Genomic DNA, 19,460 nt, shown 5'->3' with positions numbered 1-19,460 from the left:
AGGCAATGAAGGTCAGCATGGCTGCAGGCCCCTGACTCCGCCCCCAACTCTGCTGGTCCTGCCCTTTCTGCTAGGCCCTCATTTCTCACTTCCCTTATCCTCCAGCCACCAGGCTCTGTCCCCCCTGCACAGCGCCACCCCCCCCCCCCCCATATCCCTGCACTGCTGGCAGCCTGATAGGCCCGGGCAGAGCCCCTGGGCCTGACACCTGGGGTCAGCCAAGGTCACATCCCCACCTCTCTCTCCAGCCTCTCTGCTTGCCATCTATCATGTCCAATGTGCTTTTACTTCTGCAGGGCATCTCCTCCTCCCACTTCTGTTTTTCCTTTCATGCACCACCTCTTCCAGGAAGACCTCCCAGATCTCCCCTCTCTGGGCTGTGTTCCTTTTCTGAGCTCTCTCAGCCCCAGTGCCTCTGCTGATCTCTGTGTGTTATACTAGTCTGTTTACTAATCCGTCTCCCTCACTAGATTGGAAGTTTCTTGGGGATTAGGATCTTATCTGAGATTATTAACATCAATAACAGCAACAGAAATGATGAACTTTTAAAAAATCCTTTTTAAAAAAAATTTTACATCCTGCATGTTCAGATCTAACAATGCCCAGCTACTCTGTGCAGAAGACTTTCGCTAGTGATTGCTTTTATTCATACTGCAGTCTTATTTTATAGTGAAATATATCACAAATGCATTCTATAATTTTGCTTGTTTTTAATATGATGCATATTGTATTCGCTATAGTTAAATAAACTATTTTTCACATAGTAATTTTTAATTGTGGTAAAATATACATAACATAAAATTTTCCATTTTTAAGTATATGGTTCAATGGCATTAAGTACATTCACATTGTTTGCTACCTTCACCATCATCCAGAACTTTTTTCATCTTTCCAGACTAAAACTCTGGACCCATTCAACTGTAGCTCCCCATTTCTCATTCAGGATTTTTAGCTGCTATAAAAGAGATTTTTGGAACATTTGGTGAAATCAGAATGAGGTCTGTCCTCTAGATAGTGTCACATCAGTGTCAACTTCCTAATTTTAATCATTGTATGGTGGTTGTATAAGATAGTGATTCTTAAACATTTCGGTTTTATTACTCCTTTATCCTCTTAAAAGCTATTGAGAACCCCAAGACGTTTTGTTTCTGTGGGCTATACTTGTCTATATTTCTGGTATTAGAAAATAAAACTGAAAAAAACTTTAAGTATTTATTAATTCATATAAAAATAACACTAATAAGCCCTTCATACCTTATCATATGTAACATTTTATGAAAATGATTATAATTTTCAAAGCCCCGCCAAATTTTAAAAAACATTTTTTCAAATCCCCTTAACGTCTGGTTTAATAGAAGGTAGCTGGATTCTCCGTCTGCTTCTTCCTCTTTTTTTTTTTTGGTGACTCCTATTTTTTTAAAATTTATGTTATCTAAGTATCGTTGATTTACAATGTACAGCAAAGTGACTCAGTCATATATATACATATTCTTTTTCATATTGTTTTCCATTATGGTTTCTCACAGGACATTGAATATAGTTCCCTGTGCTCTAACAAGTAGGACCTTGTTATTTATCCTCACGTCTGCTTCTGCAATCAATCTCTTGCAATCTGTCATTTTTGTCGACCTCTGTGAAGAAAATCTAGCAGGTGGAAGAAGGGGTGTAATTTAATAGTGAGTTCAGGTAATTGTGGGTATTCTTTGACACTGCCCCTAAATTCAGCGAGTGAATGTTTCTTTTCTTTTTTGATATAACACTTTATTGCAGTATAATTCACATGCCATAAAATTCATTCTCTTAAAGGGCACGATTCCCATGGTCTTTAGTACCTCACAGAGGCCCAGCCCTCACCACTGTCTACTCTTCCTGTGGCCTGGAGGGTGTTTGAAGGAGTGAGCTCAGCCCAGGGGAAAATCGGGACTCCTGCCCCCAAACCTGATAGGAAGACAGCACGGAAGGGGAGTTGCCAGGAAGACAGGAGTCCGGTTAGGAGAATCCTCAAGCCCCCAGACAGGCTGACACCGAGCCCTTCTCCCGTCCTAAGGCCACACGGGAGGAGGGGCTTCAGCACGGTTGACCATGACCATGGAAGAGAGAGCATCCCCTGCGCCCAACGTGGTAGGGCTGATTTTGTGTCCGCTGGGAGGGGGATATATCAATACGAAGCCTCTGAGAAACGCGGAAAGAATTCGTGAACTGTCGTTAAGTGAGATGAGAGAAGCATGCGGAGGTCAAGAGCTCAGCCATTGTGTGAGTGGCCTGTGGCTGCTATAACAAACGACCACAAACATAATGGCTGAAAACAACCCGGGTTTACTCTCTTGCGGGTCCCGAGGTCAGAGTCTGACGTGGGTCTCACGGAGCCAATGTCAAGGTGTGGGCAGGGCTGAGTTCCCTCTGGAAGCTCCAGGGGAGAATCCGTTTCCTGCCCTTTTTCAGCTTCTAGAGGCGCCCACGTTCCTTGGCTCGTGGCCCCTTCCTTCTATTTCCAAGCCAGCAGGGTAGCATCTTCCAATCTCTCTCTGACTCTGACCTCCTACTTTCTCTCGTGACCCTTGTGATGACCTTGGACATACAGAGAAAATCCAGGAACATCTCCCCATCTCAAGATTCTTAACTAATCCCATCTGCAAGGCTTCCCTTGCAAAGTCCGTTTTGTCATAGAAGGCAGCGTATTCACAGATAATGGGAATCAGGATGTGGACATCTTGGGGGGCGTTATCGTGACACCACAGTGGTCGAGAGTGTGGCCACTGGAGCAGACTGGCTCTGCCATTTGCTGCCTGTGGGGCCTTGGACAAGTCATTTCACCTCCCCATGCCTCAGTTTCCCCATCTGTAGAGAGAAGATAATGACAGTCCTACCCATCAGGCTGCTGGAAGGGTCAGTGAGGTCACATCCATACATTCTTCAGGGAAGGCCGGGCACTCGACAAGGGCTGGGTGGAGGTTTGCACTTGTGGGACCATCAGAGCTACAAAGGGGTTGGACTTTACCGGCCGTGGGCCTTGGGCAGGGGCCAGATGCCCTCTGCAGCCCAGGAATCTGACCTTGATAGGGCACAAGCGGCCCTCCAGCCCCCTGCTTGGGCTGCTCTGCTTGGCTCTGAGTGATAAATGTGCAGCCCTGGAGGGCAGGCTCATCTGTGTCCCAGAGCCCGCAGGTCCAGCCACCTTCTCCCGCCTCCCCCCGGGGGAGCTTCCCGAGGAGCTGGGAAGGAGCCTGGGGGTGGCACCCAGGCAGCAGGCCACAGGGAGGTGTCCCGGTTCAACCCCCTACTGTGCAGGTGGGGAGACGAGAGAAGGACGAGCCAGCTAAGGTGGCGCAGCTGCTACTGGTCTTCTGATTCCCGGCCCCCTGCTGTTTCCACAACCCCCTGTGGCAAATGTCGAGGGATGTGGGTAGTGGTCATGTTTCTGGAACCTCCCCTGGCCACGGCCCATGTAGCTGAGGAGGGACCGCCCCCTGAGATCACCCATCCATCTGTCCATCGCCCCCTCCGAAGGGCAGTGCTGGTCACACCCACACTCGAAGACCCTCAGGCGTGCCCTGGGAGGGTGCAGGAGGGCAGGGAGTGGCTGGGGGCGCCATGGCCACACACGGCTTTTTCTTGGATTTAACACGTTTACATGAAAGGACTTGAGTTTCCTTCAGAGTTACGTCGTCCCGTATCACTGGGAAGTCACGGGCGCTGAGTGTACACTTGGAGCGTGAGTCATCCATTGGCCGAGTGGTGGAGAAGAGACGGAATCAGAATTTCTCCGTCCCACCCCAACCCGCTCAAAGCCTCCATTTTTCTCTGTTAACATATGATGTATCTACATTTCTCTAATGAGTAGTGATGTTGAGCATCCTTTCATGTGTTTGTTCCAAACTGTATGTCTTCTTTGGAGAAATGTCTATTTAGGTCTTCTGCCCATTTTTGGATTGGGTTGTTTTCTTGATATTGAGCTGCATGAGCTGCTTGTATATTTTGGAGATTAATCCTTTGTCAGTTGCTTCATTTGCAAATATTTTCTCACATTCTGAGGGTTGTCTTTTCGTCTTGTTTATGGTTTCCTTTGCTGTGCAAAAGCTTTTAAGTTTCTTTAGGTCCCGTTTGTTTATTTTTGTTTTTATTTCCATTTCTCTAGGAGGTGGGTCAAAAAGGATCTTGCTGTGATTTATGTCATAGAGCTTTCTGCCTTTGTTTTCCTCTAAGAGTTTTATGTCTGGCCTTACATTTAGGTCTTTAATCCATTTTGAGTTTATTTTTGCGTATGGTGTTAGGAAGTGTTCTTTTTTAAAAAATTAATTAATTAATTAATTAATTTGGCTGTGTTGGGTCTTCGTTCCTGCACGCGGGCTTTCTCTAGTTGCGGTGAGCGGGGGCTGCTCATTGCGGTGGCTTCTCTTGTTGCGGAGCATGGGCTCTAGGCACGCAGGCTTCAGTAGTTGTGGCACGCAGGCTCAGTAGCTGTGGCTCGTGGACTCTAGAGCGCAGGCTCAGTAGTTGTGGCACATGGGCTTAGTTGTTCTGTGGCATGTGGGATCTTCCCGGACCAGGGCCCGAACCTGTGTCCCCTGCACTGGCAGGTGGATTCCTAAGCACTGCACTACCAGGGAAGTCCCAGGAAGTGTTCTAATTTCATTGTTTTACATGTAGCTGTCCAGTTTTCCCAGCAGCACTTATTGAAGAGGCTGTCTTTTCTCCATTGTATATTCTTGCCTCCTTTATCAAAGATAAGGTGACCATATGTGCACGGGTTTATCTCTGGGCTTTCTATCCTGTTCCATTGATCTATATTTCTGTTTTTGTGCCAGCCACACCCATCAGAATGGCCATCATCAAAAAATCTACAAACAGTAAATGCTGGAGAAGGTGTGGAGAAAAGGGAACCCTCTTGCACTGTTGGTGGGAATGTAAATTGATACAGCCACTATGGAGAACAATATGGAGGTTCCTTAAAAAACTAAAAATAGAACTACCATATGACCCAGCAAGCCCACTACTGGGCATATACTCTGAGCAAACAATAATTCAAAAAGAGACACATACCACAATGTTCACTGCAGCACTATTTACAATAGCCAGGACATGGAAGCAACCTGTGTCCATCGACAGATGAATGGATAAAGAAGATGGGGCACATATATACAATGGAATATTACTCAGTGATAAAAAGAAATGAAGTTGAGTTCTTTGTAGTGAGGTGGATGGACCTAGAGTCTGTCATACAGAGTGAAGTAAGTCAGAAAGAGAAAAACAAATACCGTATGCTAACACATATATATGGAATCTAAACAAACAAATAAAAAAGGTTCTGAAGAACCTAGGGGCAGGACAGAAATAAAGACACAGATGTAGAGAATGGACCTGAGGACACGGGGAGGGGGAAGGGTAAGCTGGGATGAAGTGAGAGAGTGGCATGGACATATATACACTACCAAATGTAAAATAGCTAGTGGGAAGCAGCCGCATAGCACAGGGAGATCAGCTCGATGCTTTGTGACCACCTAGAGGGGTGGGATAGGGAGGGTGGGAGGGAGACGCAAGAGGGAGGGGATATGGGGATATATATATGCATATGGCTGATTCACTTTGTTATACAGCAGAAACTAACACAACACTGTAAAGCAATTATACTCCAATAAAGACGTTAAAAAAATATATATATATCATGTAAGAGGTACTTATTTCAGAATAGAAGGATCCTTGCCTAGGCAGCCTGTTTGACCTTGAGTGAGTCCTTCCCCTCTGCCCAGGATGCGCACGACCAGCCCGGAGCCGCGAGGGGGCGCCACGACCACAACTGCTCATCCCTGCGCCCCTCCCAGGAGCTGCCCTTGGAAGTCGGGAGCTGCACCAAGGGAGTGAACCTGACCTTCAGCGGAATGTGTGCTGCCTGCAGGGGACGGTGGGGAGCTCTCCAAGACCAGGGCTCTACTTCCTCATCCAGTAGAGGAGAAAGACGAGGGTCAGAAAGCCCCTGGACTCTGCACAGCTGAGTCACTGGTGGAACGGAAGCCCCGCCTGCCATCTTGAGCACGTACGCATGTGCAGGACCGCGCACGTGTTTATATGCTTGTGTATGGGTGTGTGTGTGAGCAGGTATGCATTTCTGTCTGCGTGTGTGTGCACGTGCATACGTGTGACTGTGTGCATTTGTGTGCCACCTGAGTACGTGCATGAATGCACGTGTGCATGCACACCCGTGCACAAACAGGCATGCACGTGAGTATATGCTCGTGCATGTATATGTGTGCATTGTGTGCACGGGTCTCTGTGTGCACGTGTGCCTGTGCACGTGTGTACATGCATGTGCACACCTCTGCGTGTGCTCACTTCTGTGTGTGAGTGTGCATACACTTCTGCACAGGCTCTGTGTGTGAGGCTGTTTGTGGGTGTTCGTGTCTCTGTGCGCACACATGTGAGCTTTTCATTTTCTCCCTCGGGCAATCCAGAGGGCCCTGGAGATCCGACGTAGCGGCGGAGGTGGATGCAAAGACAGGCCCAGGGAGAGCTGCTGGCCTGGGCCTGGCCCCGCCTGACACCCACGCACTGTGGGCTCAGCAAAGCCAAGGTCGTGGGCGGGATGCTCCCAGGACCAAGCTGCCAGCGACTTTGGCCGGCTCCGTTGCTTATTTTTCAACTTCTCCCACTCGAGGGCATCTTGCTGTGTGTTCTGGGTCCAAGCCCGATCCAAGGTCCAGCTGCTGCCCCTCCTGGGGGAGCTCCGTGTTCCCTTCGCACGTGCCCACCCGGTCCAGGCCAGCCTCTGGGGGCCCCCTTCCCCAGGCTCTGGGGGACTTCTTTTAAAGGCCCCACCGTCGTGCGAACACTGTTGGTTTCTCTATCGGTTGCTTCAGCGGGAACAAAGGCAGAATTGTGACGGCTTGTGGGAAAGGGCAGCCGTTTTGCGGCACAAAGGATATATTTTTTCCTTCCCTGATCCGAGCCCTGTCACCGGGCTCATGGGCTGCCTGGGAGTTCGGAAGCGGCTTCTGGGAGAAGGCTGGGCAGGCGGTGTGGGTGCCCAGCGGGTCAGGGTGCCTGCTGTCCCCACAGTGCGTCGAGGGGCGCCTGCTCCACCCCTGGAGTCCCACCCACGGCCCACCTGCGAGTCGGGAGGCGCAGCCGACCTCTGCTTCCCCTCGGCCGACGCCAGCCACTCCAGCCCTGCTCCTCCGCACGCCTCGCCGCCTTCCCCGGCCTCCACGCGGGCCTCAGGCGTGCGCCCTCTCGCTCCGGCTCTGCTCCGGCTCTGCTCCGCGCACTCCCCCTCCTCCTCTCCGGTGGCCCACCCCCCGACCCTGCTCTGGCTCCGTGGACCCCACAGGGGGCAGTGCTTCCCGGTCTGCCCCCAGCCCGGCCCTCCCTCCTGAGCTGCCCCCCGGGGTGCCTCTCAGGAACCCCCAGATTGCCCCGAAGCCTGACACCCCTCCAGGGTCCCCATCTTGGCCAACAGCGCCACCCGCCGGCCAGTCTGTCCAAGCCAGGCGTCGGGACAGGGCCGCCCCGCCAAACCCATCACCAGCTCCAGCCACAGCTCCCCACCCCCGTCCCCTCCTCGCCCAGGTAGAGTCCCCCCCACCCCGCCCTCCCCCCACTCCCCAAACAGCCCCAACTGCAGCCCCCTGCCCCTCGCACCCCCTCCTCTAAAAGCACCTCTGATCCTTTCACTCCGCTGCCTGAAACGTGCCCCGGCTTCCATGTCTGTGCAGGAGAAAGTCTAGGACCCCATGTGCCTCTGGCCCTGCAGGGGGATCTCAGGGGCTCCGAGCACAGGGAGGGGGAGGGAGCGGAAGGGAGGTAACGCTGACCCCGAGGAGCGCCAGGTCTGGGGCTGAGTGCACTCAAGGTCAGCTGGGCAGTCCAAAGCCAGGGGTCCCGAAAGCGGGGGAGGGGAAGGCATCGTGGGGCTGCAGGAGCAGAGGCCTGGGGGCCTGGGGGAGGCGGGCAGCCATGGAGGGAGCGGAGCCTGGCCCGGCAGGGGGCAGGTGTGGGCCTATGCAGCTGAGGTGAGGACTGCGGGGGCTGGCGGGTCGGGGGAACCTTCTAGGCAGAGTGCAGCCAGCAAAGGCCCGGGTGGGGGTGGGCAGGGTAAGGCTCCATGGAGGGCATTTAACCCCCACCTGGTCCTACAGGAGGGTGCCGGTGACCCCCTTCTGCAGCTGAGGAAACTGAGGCAGAGAGAAGCCACAGAGCTATGACTGGTGGTTCTGGGATTTGAAGCAGGTCCAGAGTCCGGGCTCCCAAGCCCTGTGCAGTCCTGCCCCTGAAGGAGAGGGGGCAGCTGGGGGCAGGGGCACCAGGGGCCAGCCTCCCGGGCTGAGGCATGGGTGGCTCCGAGAGAGGGGTTAGGGGGCAGGGGGCGTGGGGACACAGGACAGGAGGAGGGAACTGGGGGAGGAGCCCAGGATGGGCCGGGGCTCTGGCGAGAGCCCTGGGGTGGACGGTGGGCCCTTGGCCCTGGAAGGAGGATGGAGGGGCAGGTCTGGGGTGAAGACACCAGCAGTGTTTGGGCCCCTGAGTGGGAGGCGGGGGGCAGGAGCTGAGCCAGTCCTCGGGGCCTCCCTCTGGGAGCTCGCCCGTAGCCCTCCTTGGAGCAGTGTGGCCCCAGGGACAGGCTGGCACCCACCAGCCCTCAGAGCCCAGAGAGACCTACGATCCAGATGCCAGGCTGAGGAGGGGCTGCCGTCTGTGGGGCAGGAGGCCTTCTCCCTGGGGGCCAGATGCTCAGACACCCCAGCCTGCCAGGCAGCTGCCCCTCGGGAGCCGCAGCCCCTGGTTCCCCCCTGCTGGATGGGGTGGAGGAGCCTGGAGCATTCTGGCCACACCTGGGTGCCCAGTGCAGCGGCTGACAGCCTGGGCCTGGGCTGCCTTCCCCAGAACGGTAGAAAACCACGGCCTCACGCTGGCCCAGTCCAGACACCGTGGCCTACTGCTGGGAGAGGGCCAGCGAGGAGTGGAGACCCAGCCTCTGGCCCCGGCTCGTCCCGACCATGGTGGGACTTTGGCCTGGCCTTCAGCCTCAGGGACGTGTCACACAGACACTGAGTGAGGCCCTCTGTCCTGGTGGCTCCAGGGGATGGTGGTGCCCATGACAATCTGTCCACATCATCCCCACCCCAATGACCCCCTGACCCTGAGTGTCCCCAGGACCCTCTGCCAGCTGCTCTCAGATAGACGGCCACTGCCCACAGCTCCACCCAGCACAGACCAGACGCAGGAAACGTCAACTACAAGATGAAATTCCAGGTGGGGTCTGTTGGGAGATCCACAGACCAAGGGGCTGAGACCCCTCTGAGGGGAGGGGAGCCCGGGGGCTTTACACGCAGCCCCACAGATGACCTGGAGCTGGGACGCCACCCCTGAGGACGTGCAAATCTCACTGTCCAGTGGCGGCGGTTGTGGACCTCCTGGCTGCCGGGGGGTCTGGATCCTGCGGCTGCATCTGAGGCCTCGGGTGCCGGACACACACGGCCCAGGTGCTGACAGGGGCCTTCCGACTTGGCACCCCGACTCATCTGGGGCTGGGCGCCGGCATGAACCCAGCCTGTTGTGAGCCCAGAAGCCAGATGTGACTGCCCCTGACACGGGCCCACATCCTGGGCCACCCTGGCCACCAAGGGCCACCTCACACCTTCAACACCTGCCACGGGCCATGCCTCCTCAAGCTGGGACCTCGCCCCAAGAGCCACGCTCCTCCTTCTAGAAGCCTCCGGGTCTCCGAGCCACGTCCCCCCACTTCCCCTCATGTGCCCTTCCATGAGCTTGGGGACTTCCCGCGATGCTCCACACCGAAGTCCCTAAAATAGGCCTGGGGACCCAGGGAGGGCTCAGGAGAAGCCCCCCAACCCGTGGCAGGCGTGGCTCTGGGTTACTCTTCCCCATGTGCCCCCGTGACCTCCATGGCCTGCGGGAGTCTCCATCCCGTCCCCGACAGGCGCTCATGAGGCCTTGAGCCTCACCCGAGCCTCCCTCCTCCCCGCTCCCTGCCTGGGGCTCCTCCCCTCCCACCGGGGTCCACACTGAGCACAGAGCTCCGTCTGGGAAACCCCAGGCCCCCAGTGGCTCCCCTGCTTGGGCCCACCCACCTCCCTCAGCCTGGTGGGCCTGCCCCGGGGCCTTTGCTTGGCCCTGCAGCCCCCTGCCCTGTACCCTCCCAGGGAGACATGGGGTGCGGCTGGCTGCTCCTGCGTGGGGCAATCAGGGGTGTGGGCAGGGAGGGTGGGCTCCTCCAGAGCCAAGCCCACCTCCTCTCCCCCCGAGCACTGGTGACCCGGAGGGTGGACCCAGCAGAGGAGCCGGAGTGGGGACTCTAATCCAGAATCCACACGGCAGCCAGGTGAACTTTCACAGCGCTCACCTGATCTTGTTACTCACTGGCTAAAACCATCGATGGCTCCCTGTGGCCTCCGAGGACCCAAGGGTGCCCCAGGCCTTTTGCGGCCCACCTACCCACCCACCCTCCTACCTCTTGCCTCCAGGCCCTGCTCCCTCCAGGTGCTCCCTCACCCGTGGACACCACACACTTCCCTCCCCACCCCCACCCTTTGCCTTGTCTCGGCTCCTTGTCTCTGAGGACTTGGGTTAGTGGTCACGTCACCTCCTCCAGGAAGCCTTCCCGACCCCCAAGCCGGTGAGGGCACACGTCCTACAACCCTCGCTCTTGATTCACCCCAGATAGAGGAACCCTCTCCCTGCAGGGGTTGGGGGGGATCTGGAGACTCACCCCTGCAGCCGGGTGGGAGGGGGCGCAGGTGGGGAGCGCCGGCTTTGAGGCCACAGACAGCGTGACCTTCCCTATCAGGGTGTGAACTCAGGGGCTGATCCTCCCCGGGCCTCAGTTTCCTCATTTGTGAAACAGGGCACCGTCCCCCTAGCACGGGGCAGGGGGTGTGGAGGGAGAGGCTGTAGGCTGAGGCCAGCAGATGCGTCCAGCCCCAGCTCTGTCAGTCACCGCTGTGTGACCTTGGGTTGACCTTGTCCAGCCTCTGTCTCCTGCCTGTGAACTGGGGACCACAGAAGAGCCTGAGATTAGAGCCAGGCCTGCAGGGGGCCCGGGGTCCTGTGCACCCAGGGAGGTCCAGCCGGGTGGTCGGTCAGGAGATTGGCCCAAGGAGGGCTTCCAGGAAGGGAGGGGACGAGGGGTCAGAAGACATGGTCCTTGCCTGGCTGTCCACCCTTGGGAAGGTCGCCAGCCTTCTGAGAGGACTGGCCCTCGGAGGCCCCATGGTTTGGCCGGGTCCTGCCTGTGTTCCCAGGCCCTGGGTCATGGCTGGGCCGCCCTGCTGCCCTGGGAGCCGGCCCGGACTGAACTCGGCGCTCGGCCAAGCCATGTTTCTGCATTTAGCACTGGAATTGAGTCGTATAAAGTGGAGGGGGCACCTCCTTCTCCTCTGCCTGCAGTGATGGAGGGGCCGAGGGTGCGCCTCTTCAGCTGTGGGTCACCTCAGGCAGCTGGGCACCAGCCCCTGCTCTGGCCAAGAGCCTTCCAGCTGTGACAGGCTCTGGTCAGGAATCTCGGGGCTGGCGCCAGCTTGGGGTAAAAAAATAGCCATCAGGGGTCACTGTGCCTGGGGGCAGCACTGGCCTGGACTGGGTACTTCACTCCCCGTGCCTCAGTTTCCCATCCCCTTCCCCTCACCACTGAGTGAGTTAACTGGCCCTCAAAGCCCACCTGGGCCCCAGCACCATGCCAAGCCCTGGCCTTGGCCCTGTCTAAGTCGCCCCCTCTGGTCCAGCTGATTCCAGGACAGGCCAATCCCTGCCGGGGAGGAGGGGGGTGGAATGACATGGTGCTGGGGGCACGAGGAGAAGAGGAGGGAACCATATATGTGGTCTGCGGCCAGGGAACCGACGTGACTTCCCAGGGGAGGGGGCACTTGGGGCTTCTCCCCATTTGCTGGGGCATCGCTGCTTTCTTGAGCCCCAGCATCGCTCTAGGCCGTGTGACTACTCACTACAGCTGAGGCCCAGAGAGGGTGGGCAACTTGCCTGAGAACACACAGCCTGGCTGGGGTGGGCCCGTGACCTCACAGCCTCGGGGGAGGGTCATTCGAGGGGAGGGGGCAGGTGGAACGGTCTGGACTCCACAGGGCCGGGCCTGGTGGTCCCAGCACAGCGGGAAGCTGTTGGGGGTGAACAGCGAACAGGGCAGGAAGGTGAAGTCTCCGCACCTCTTGGGTCCTGTGGCTCCAGCCTGGGCCAAGGCGTCCCGCGCGCTCCGGTCACTCCCTGTCAGGCCTCCCCGAGTGCACATGGTGGGTGGGGCCTGGCCAGGACCCCCTGTCTCTCCCTCACCCTCGAGATGGAAGGGCAGCTCCCACCCACGCTGGTGCTGCGGCCGGGGAAACCACAGGGGGCTGGGAGGCGAGCTGCCCTCGGCTCACAGCCTTCCAGGCCCATGGTCAGGGGGGCAGGGATGTCACAGGCGGCCACGGCGGCCGTAGGTGGACCTCCTGCAGCTTGGGGTGCCCAGCCTCCCGACACCTGTTCTGGGCCTGACCCAGGCCTGCTCTCAGGGAGCTGCCCGGAGACGGCGGCGCCGCAGATGTAAGCGCTCGGGAGGAGGCGCGGCACGGTGGCTGCCGGCCCAACCTTGGGAACCGGAGGAAGAAGCCCCCAGAGGAGCTCGGGTTCCCATCCAGGGGGGACGAGCAGGAGGCGCCAGCGGGGGTGGGGCTCTCCCAGCAGGAGGTGCAGCGAGAGGCAAGGTGGCTGGTGAAACAGGCCGGGGCCCTGTCACAGGGAAGCAGTGACCGGGCTTGGCGGCACTGAGGTGTCGAAGTTGAAGCTGAGGGTGAGGGATCCACAGGGCGGGGCGGGGGCGGGTCCTGAGCAGGGAGGGGAGCCCTGCGCCGGGCTCTGGGCACCCCATGACCTTTCTCTCTGAACCTGTGAGACACGGACTTCCTCTTGTCCGCGGGGCTGGGTGAGGGTCCCACGTTTGACTCGGGTCCCTGCCAGGTGCGGGCTCAGAGCAGAGAGTGTGGGCGACGTCACAGCCTGAGCGCACCCGCAGGGAGTGTGGCCCATAGGAGGAGGGAGGCCGGGGCAGCAGTGGGCGCCTCGGTGGCGAGGCCTGCGGGCTGATGCCCCGGGCCTCTGCCCGGGCCTGGTTTGAGCATCAAGGTTGAATTCTGCTGCCCGCCCAAGCCCCCCTCCCCAGACAGCGCACTCAACCACGCTGCCCCTGGGTCCCTGGGGTGGGCACTGGGGAAGGTGCCCATCTGCAGTGAACGGCTCGCCCCGTCCCGGAGGGGGCTAGGGCAGTGGAGCCAGGTTAGGAATGAGAGCAGGGCCAGGGCCCAGGTCATACGGGGCAGCTCAAGTTGTGTGCAGGACAGGCCTCCAGGCCCCTTTGGGCCACAGAACTCGGCTCCCGGCCTGAAGAATGGAGCAGAGGCGAGCAGTGCCTGCCTACCTGGTGGCTGCCAGAGGCGTGGCTGGAGGTTCCACGGAGCCACAAGTGGCTGGAGTGAAGCAGGACAGCCAGCACCCATGCCCTCTCCCTGCCCTCCCAGAGGTCGCTGCCTGTGCCACCCTGGCCTGGCCTCCAGGGGCGCTGCTCCCTGGCCCCTGGTCGCTGTGCAGAGCTGAGGGCTCAGACAGGCTCAGGGGGACAGATGGGAAGTTCCAGCTGACTCAGCCCTGGGGGCCGCCTCCATCCTCCGCAGGTCAAGGTCACTGCGAGAGCCCAGGTGAAGCCCATTTCCACCCGGCACTAATCTCAATGGAGCAGCAGCTGGCTCCGCCCACCAAGAATCCTCTGCCTCTTCCATCCCCGCCCGCCGTGCGGCTGGCTCCACCCCGGGCACCACCTGGCCGGGGAGCACGCACAGCCAGTGGTTCAGGGCTGAGCATTCGTGACTCACTGCTGGAGAGGGGAGAGGGCTTTCCACGGGTGGGGGAGGCAGGGGTGGAGAAGGCGATCAAGGCCTGGCCTTCTCTACCTTTCCAAGGGGGGCCTGCTGGGACTGGGGAAGCACGGAAAAGCAGTCAGCAGAAATGGAGCGGGGGCAGAGTCCTGAGGACGCCCTTTGAACCAGCCATGCCTGACGCTGGTCCAATTCCTCGATTTTTTTCTTACATAAGGCTATAAGTCCCCTCTGGGCCTAAGCTAGTTTGGCTTGGGTTTCTGTTACCTGCAACTAAAGCTTCCTGATTAATTCTGAAACTGACTCTAGAAATGACCTACCCTTTTGGGCATGTGGGTCCCACAGAGTCCTTGGCCCTCCCACCCCATCAGTATACCATGCGGCACAACTCGCACAGGACTCAACAGCACACACATACAGTCAGAGTGTGAATGTGGGGGCTTCTCATTCCTTTTCGTGTTCTGTAGCTGGCAAACTCCTATTCATCCTACAAAACTCAACTCAGGACTTACCTGTCCCAGGAAGCTCTCCATGAACTCTCCCACACACCACTTCTTCTGTGTGGTCCTCCCTCTTGCGCTGTGCCTCCAAGGCCTTGGGCATCATTCACCTAATCCTCCCATTCCCGGTCTGTCTCCCAGCTGGAATGTATTGAACGAAGGATCGTTTTGAGGGCTGCACCACCAAGTGGATCCCTCAAGGTGACGAGCATTCCATTCTGGCCGGTCTGCAGTTGAAGCTGCCCTGGACCCTGAACCACTCCCTCTCCACTGCCAGCTAGCCACAAGTGCCCGAGGTGCCAGGACTTGGGGATGCCTGGGTACAAGTGTGGGAGCAGAGAGGAAAGACAGCTGCCAGGAAGGTTCCCCAGAGGTGAGAGAGGCTGCACTCCTGCCTCCAGAGAGGGCTGGTGGAGGCGAGGCTCGGCGTGCTGGGGTTTGTGCAAGTCTGCCTGGGGCCCCGGGCACTCCTGAATGGGTGCCTTCCAGGCTCTGGGGGCTTGGGCAGGTTTCTCATCATTGAGATGGAGGGGAAAAAAATAACACCCACAGGAGGATCAGATGACAAGACAGTGCCAGGCACGTAGTTGGCGGTTAACAGAAGCTGGGGTGGTGGCCGTAACGTAAGGCCCAGTGGAGGTGACTGGGATGAAGGGACAGCAGGAAGGGCGTCCCAGGCAGAGGCTTAGTGTGAGAAGAGGCTGGGTGCCATGTGCTCCAGGTGGCAGTGGCCTCCGGTGGCCGGAAGGAAGCTGGTGGGACAGGGTTGCTCCTGCTGGGAGTGAGCCCCCCAGAGCAGGGGGAGATCAAGTCAAGGCTGTGACCCAGGTGATGGAGGACTGGGGGATGTCTGGCCCCAGGAGTTTGCTCTCTCTGGGTGGCAGGCCCTGTCTAGGGCCCAGCCCTGTGCCAGGTGGGACAGCGGCCCGGGCTTGGCCTGCTCAGGACCACCTTGCTCAGGCCCAGCAAGGCTGCATGGCCCATGGCCTCCCAGACAAGCCTGCCTAGCTGAGCACCGCCCTGGCCACCAACCCGGGCCCGGCCCAACTCCCACCAGGCTCCCTTGAGGCCAGGCCAGCAGCCGTCCCCACCCTCTACCAACGGGGCAATCTCACCCGCTGGGCCGCCTGCCCCCTCACTGGGTCACGGGTCAGCCAAGCTAAATAGCCCGTGGCTCCCATGCTCCGTGCGCCCGGCTCCCATCAGCTGCCAGGGACGGCGCCTGCTCGGCTGCCCAGGGGTAGTGCCTGCCCACTTGTCCGTGCCCTCCCTATGCTCCCTGCCCACGCGGCCACTAGCCTGTCCTTGTGAGCCCAGGCCTTGGGGGGCCTCCTTACGGCTGAGTGACACCCCCAGGACTGCTTTGGGGGTGGGGCTCCCTGAGGGTCCAGGAGGGTGCTGACTGCCCAGGGCCACTCAGCAGTGACCGTGCTGGTAACACCAGTCAGTGTTTACTGCCCACTCTACTCCCGTGGCTGGGCTCACAGGGCACAGAGGCGCGTGAGGGAGGCCCCTGTCCCCGAGGGGCACCGCTGTGTGACCCTGGACATGGTGCTGACCTCTTCGGGTCCAGGGTTCAGGGATGGGAAATCGGACTCAGCTCCTGTTGTGGGATCAGATGAAACCACCGCTCCCCACCCCTGCCCCCGGGCCTCCTGCCGCCCGGCAAGTGGTGGACAGCCGGGGCTTTCATCCTGGGCCTTCTCCTGCAGTCCAGCCCCTGTAGGGTGTGACCTTGGCCACACAGCTTTCTGCAGCCTGGGACAGGTGGCACCCTCCACTTCACAGGGCGGCCCTGCTGGGGATACCCCCATCTGCAGGGGCTGGCACACAGGGCGGGGGGGAGGGGGCAGGGGCAGAGGGGAGGGGGAGAGGTGGTCCTTCTCTGTTTTACAGATGGGGAAACTGAGGCTCAGAGAGGAAGAGGTATGTGGTCCAATGCCACAGCGGGGGTGAGTGCAGACAGACGTGGGGTCGGACCCCAGCCCAGTAATCGGACCCCTGTCCAGTGCCTGGACGGGGCAAGGGGCAGCAGTCCTCCTGGTGGCCGAAAGGGGGGATGTCCTCCACCCCCCCATAGCCACTAGAGCGCTGTATCCCCCCGGGGGATGTTGCGAGGGGAGAAGAGGCCGGGGCTCCTGCGGTGTTGGTGGGCTGATGCTGAACCCATCTGCTGCCCGCCCCCCTTGTTCTTGACCTCACAGGCTACTGGGCCTCGGGACTGCGGGGGTCCCATCCAGGCCTCATGAACCCCCGCCGCTGGTGACAGAGAGGGGGGTGATGGGGGGTCTGGGGTTCCACAGGCCGCCCTTCTCCAGCCACAGCTGCGCTTTTCGTCTGGTGCAGGGCGCCACCTGGTGGTCACCCCGGGCCTCACCTCAGAGGCTGGACCAGAGCCGACCCATCCTGAGCACACAGCTGAAAGCGGTCTGGACCTTCAAGTTCAGGCCCATGGGGAAACTGAGGCTCACGGGGGGCCAGGAGCTCTGTGGGCCCCTCGGGGAGGCAGGGCTCCTGATGCCGGTCCAGTGCCCAATTTCTCTCTGGTTGTGCTCAGGGCCCCTGGCAGGGTGGCCAGGCTAAAGTGACTTAGGGCACATGGGGACCCAGGCGCAGCCCGCAGGGACTCAAGTCACAGCTGGGCTTGTGCAGCCCCTGCCAGTGGGCCCGGTCTGTCTGCCCCGGCCAAGCCAAGACCCCACCCCGCTGTCCCCAGCACGCTTCTCAGAGCCCACTGTTGGCTGAGATGGAGGGGGAAACACCCCCCAGCTTGTGACCACAGGTGGATGGGACTGGTATTGCCCAGTCCTGAGGCCCAGCTGGCTTGGCCACCTGCCTGCCTTGCCCTCCCTGAGCACAGAAGCAGCAGGAGCATCAGGTCCTGTCCTGCCTCGGGGCTTCTCAGAACATCGCGGCTCACCGCCCAGCTCTAAACCCTGTCCTGGGGCCCAGGAGGCCTGGGTCCTTGGGCACGCCCCTCCCCCCGCACCTCTCAGGGCTCTGCCTCCATGGGGTTCTCTCCTCTCATGGCAGCCAGAGAGACCTCTGGCAAATGCAGAGCTGTTCTGTGGGACGGCCACTGGTGTGACTTGCCCAGCTGGGATGCTGTAGTCAGGCCGGTCTGGGAAACTGCGAGCTAAACCAAATCCAAGAGGTCTGTCTCTTCTCTGCAGGCCTTGTCAGAGCCTTTAATGGGCTCACCGCAGTGTGACTCCAGAAGAGGACACTGTGGGCAGCAGCTCTGGACATATTCATCCGGAGTCCAAGAGCATCTCAAGGCCTTTTCAGGGGACAGCCAGTCCCCTCCTCAGCCTGAGCCCTCAGGGTGCCCAGGTACTACCTCTCCTGCCAGCTTCCCTCGCGGCGCTGGGCTCCACCCCACCAGACCCTGTGTTCACTCTCATGCATTTGTTCTTTCAGTGGGCATTTATTAAACACCCCCTGCACCAGGCACTGGGCTAGGTGCTGGGGATACTGCAGGAACAAGATGACACAGGTCCCCGGAGCTCAGAGCCTCCTGGGGCGGGGGGTGGACCACACCCGGATAGATGAGGAACACGGGAGTGGGGCTGGGTAGAGCTTAGAAGGAAAGGGGTCCTGGCAGCCGGGAGCAGCCTGGAACATCAGCTGGGCCTGGCCGTCCTCCTGTGGACATGAACAGCTTCACAAAACGCCAACACCCCCCGGGGAATCAGCGAACACAGACGGCAGTGTGGACCTCTTCCAGGCCACAAAAATGTTCAGACTTCCCCCTTCCCGGCTGCAGGAGTGACCAGTGCTTCCCTGGTGAATCACAGCCCCCGCCAGCTCCAGGCTCCCCTCTGCCCACAAAGTTTATCACGACGCCCCTTTCTGAGAGCATCCGATCTGGAGCAAGGTCGCCTCCTCAGACCCGCCCAGCACCCAGCGCACCTATGGTTGAGACACCCCGTGGCTCTCCCCGGTTGCAAAGACCAATGGCTGTAGGGTTATGACAGCTCAGTGGAGAAAAGCAAAGTGGGTTGGAGGAGAGAGAACAGAGAGACACAGGGAAACAGTGTGGTCACTGTTGGCCTGGGGGTCTGGGGAGCCTCTCGGACGTCTGGGGGAGGCCAGGCGTCGGGGGCTCCGTCCCGTCGAGCAGCGCTGGACCCTCATCTCCTCGTCCCACGGAGCCTGCCTGCTCTGCCCGCCTGGCCGGGACCCCGCAGGTCCTGCGAGGGCCAGTCTTCTAGTCCTCAGCCTGGGTGAGGAGATGGGCTCAGAGAGGGCCAGGGCTTTGCCCCTGCTCACAGAGCTGGGGTGTGTCTGAGCCGGGACCCTTCTGCCGGCTGGTCTCCCGATCCTGTGCTCCTTCTGCCACACCCTGGGCCCCCTCCATGGTGGCAGGGCCCTCCCCAGTGCCACCCTCAGCTGTGGCACGTGGGCCCCTGGGGGGTGCCTCCATCTGGGGCTGACCACAGACCACCTGCAGAGTACCTCCCCCGATCCCCAGCCCCACGGGGGCCCCTGCTGGGTGCACCCCCTCTGCGCGGTGGGCCATCTGGCTGGGTCCTCGGGTGCTGGGGTCCCTGGGCCTCTGGAGACCCCAGCAGACAGGGGCTTCCTCGCTCCTGGAACTGTCACGCCCCACTTGCCCTGCCCCCGCCCTCTCTGAGCACATCCCACACTGAGAAGGGGGCTCTGCTCGCTCCTACCCAGTCCCCCACCTGCTGTGCCGCTGGGCACCCTCCTGCGGGCGCTTCCTCCTCCCGCGAGGGCCCCCGCCCGCCCAGGCTGGCCCCAGGGCCCTTCCTCCCCCGTGCCTTCCCTCCAGGTGGTTCCTGCCCTCCCTCCTCAGCCTGGCCATCAGGGGCTCCCAGGACACCCCCACCCCGCCCCCAAAACCCTCCCTGCTGAGGCGCCTTTCCTCTCTCCCCCTTTCCTCCCTGTCCTCCGCCCTCCAGGTCTTCACCTCCTTTCCACCAGCCGCCGCCTGGGCCATGATGCCCTCAGAGCACAGGCCAACTGCTCGGGCCTCCCCGCCACACGTGCGGGGACAGAACACCCACGCGGAGCCACGGGGACCTCTCGGCTGACCCGGGAGAGATGTGAAGGGGGAGGAGGCCTCATG

At 59.6% G+C, this 19,460-nt stretch overlaps 1 long non-coding RNA gene across 1 annotated transcript; it reads left to right on the top strand.

Moving 5' to 3' along the window:
• The first annotated feature begins 5,820 nt into the window (after window positions 1–5,820).
• On the top strand, window positions 5,821–19,460 carry LOC309609217. Its single transcript, XR_014233318.1, has 3 exons — window positions 5,821–6,055; window positions 13,668–14,741; window positions 19,294–19,460. It is a non-coding gene; the product is annotated as an uncharacterized lncRNA (long non-coding RNA).

The sequence above is a fragment of the Balaenoptera borealis genome (assembly GCF_965194805.1).
Source record: "Balaenoptera borealis genome assembly, chromosome: 13".
Taxonomy (NCBI): Eukaryota; Metazoa; Chordata; class Mammalia; order Artiodactyla; family Balaenopteridae; genus Balaenoptera; species Balaenoptera borealis.
The sequence above is the reverse complement of the archived record's forward strand: the minus strand, read 5'-3'. Positions and strand labels throughout refer to the sequence as shown.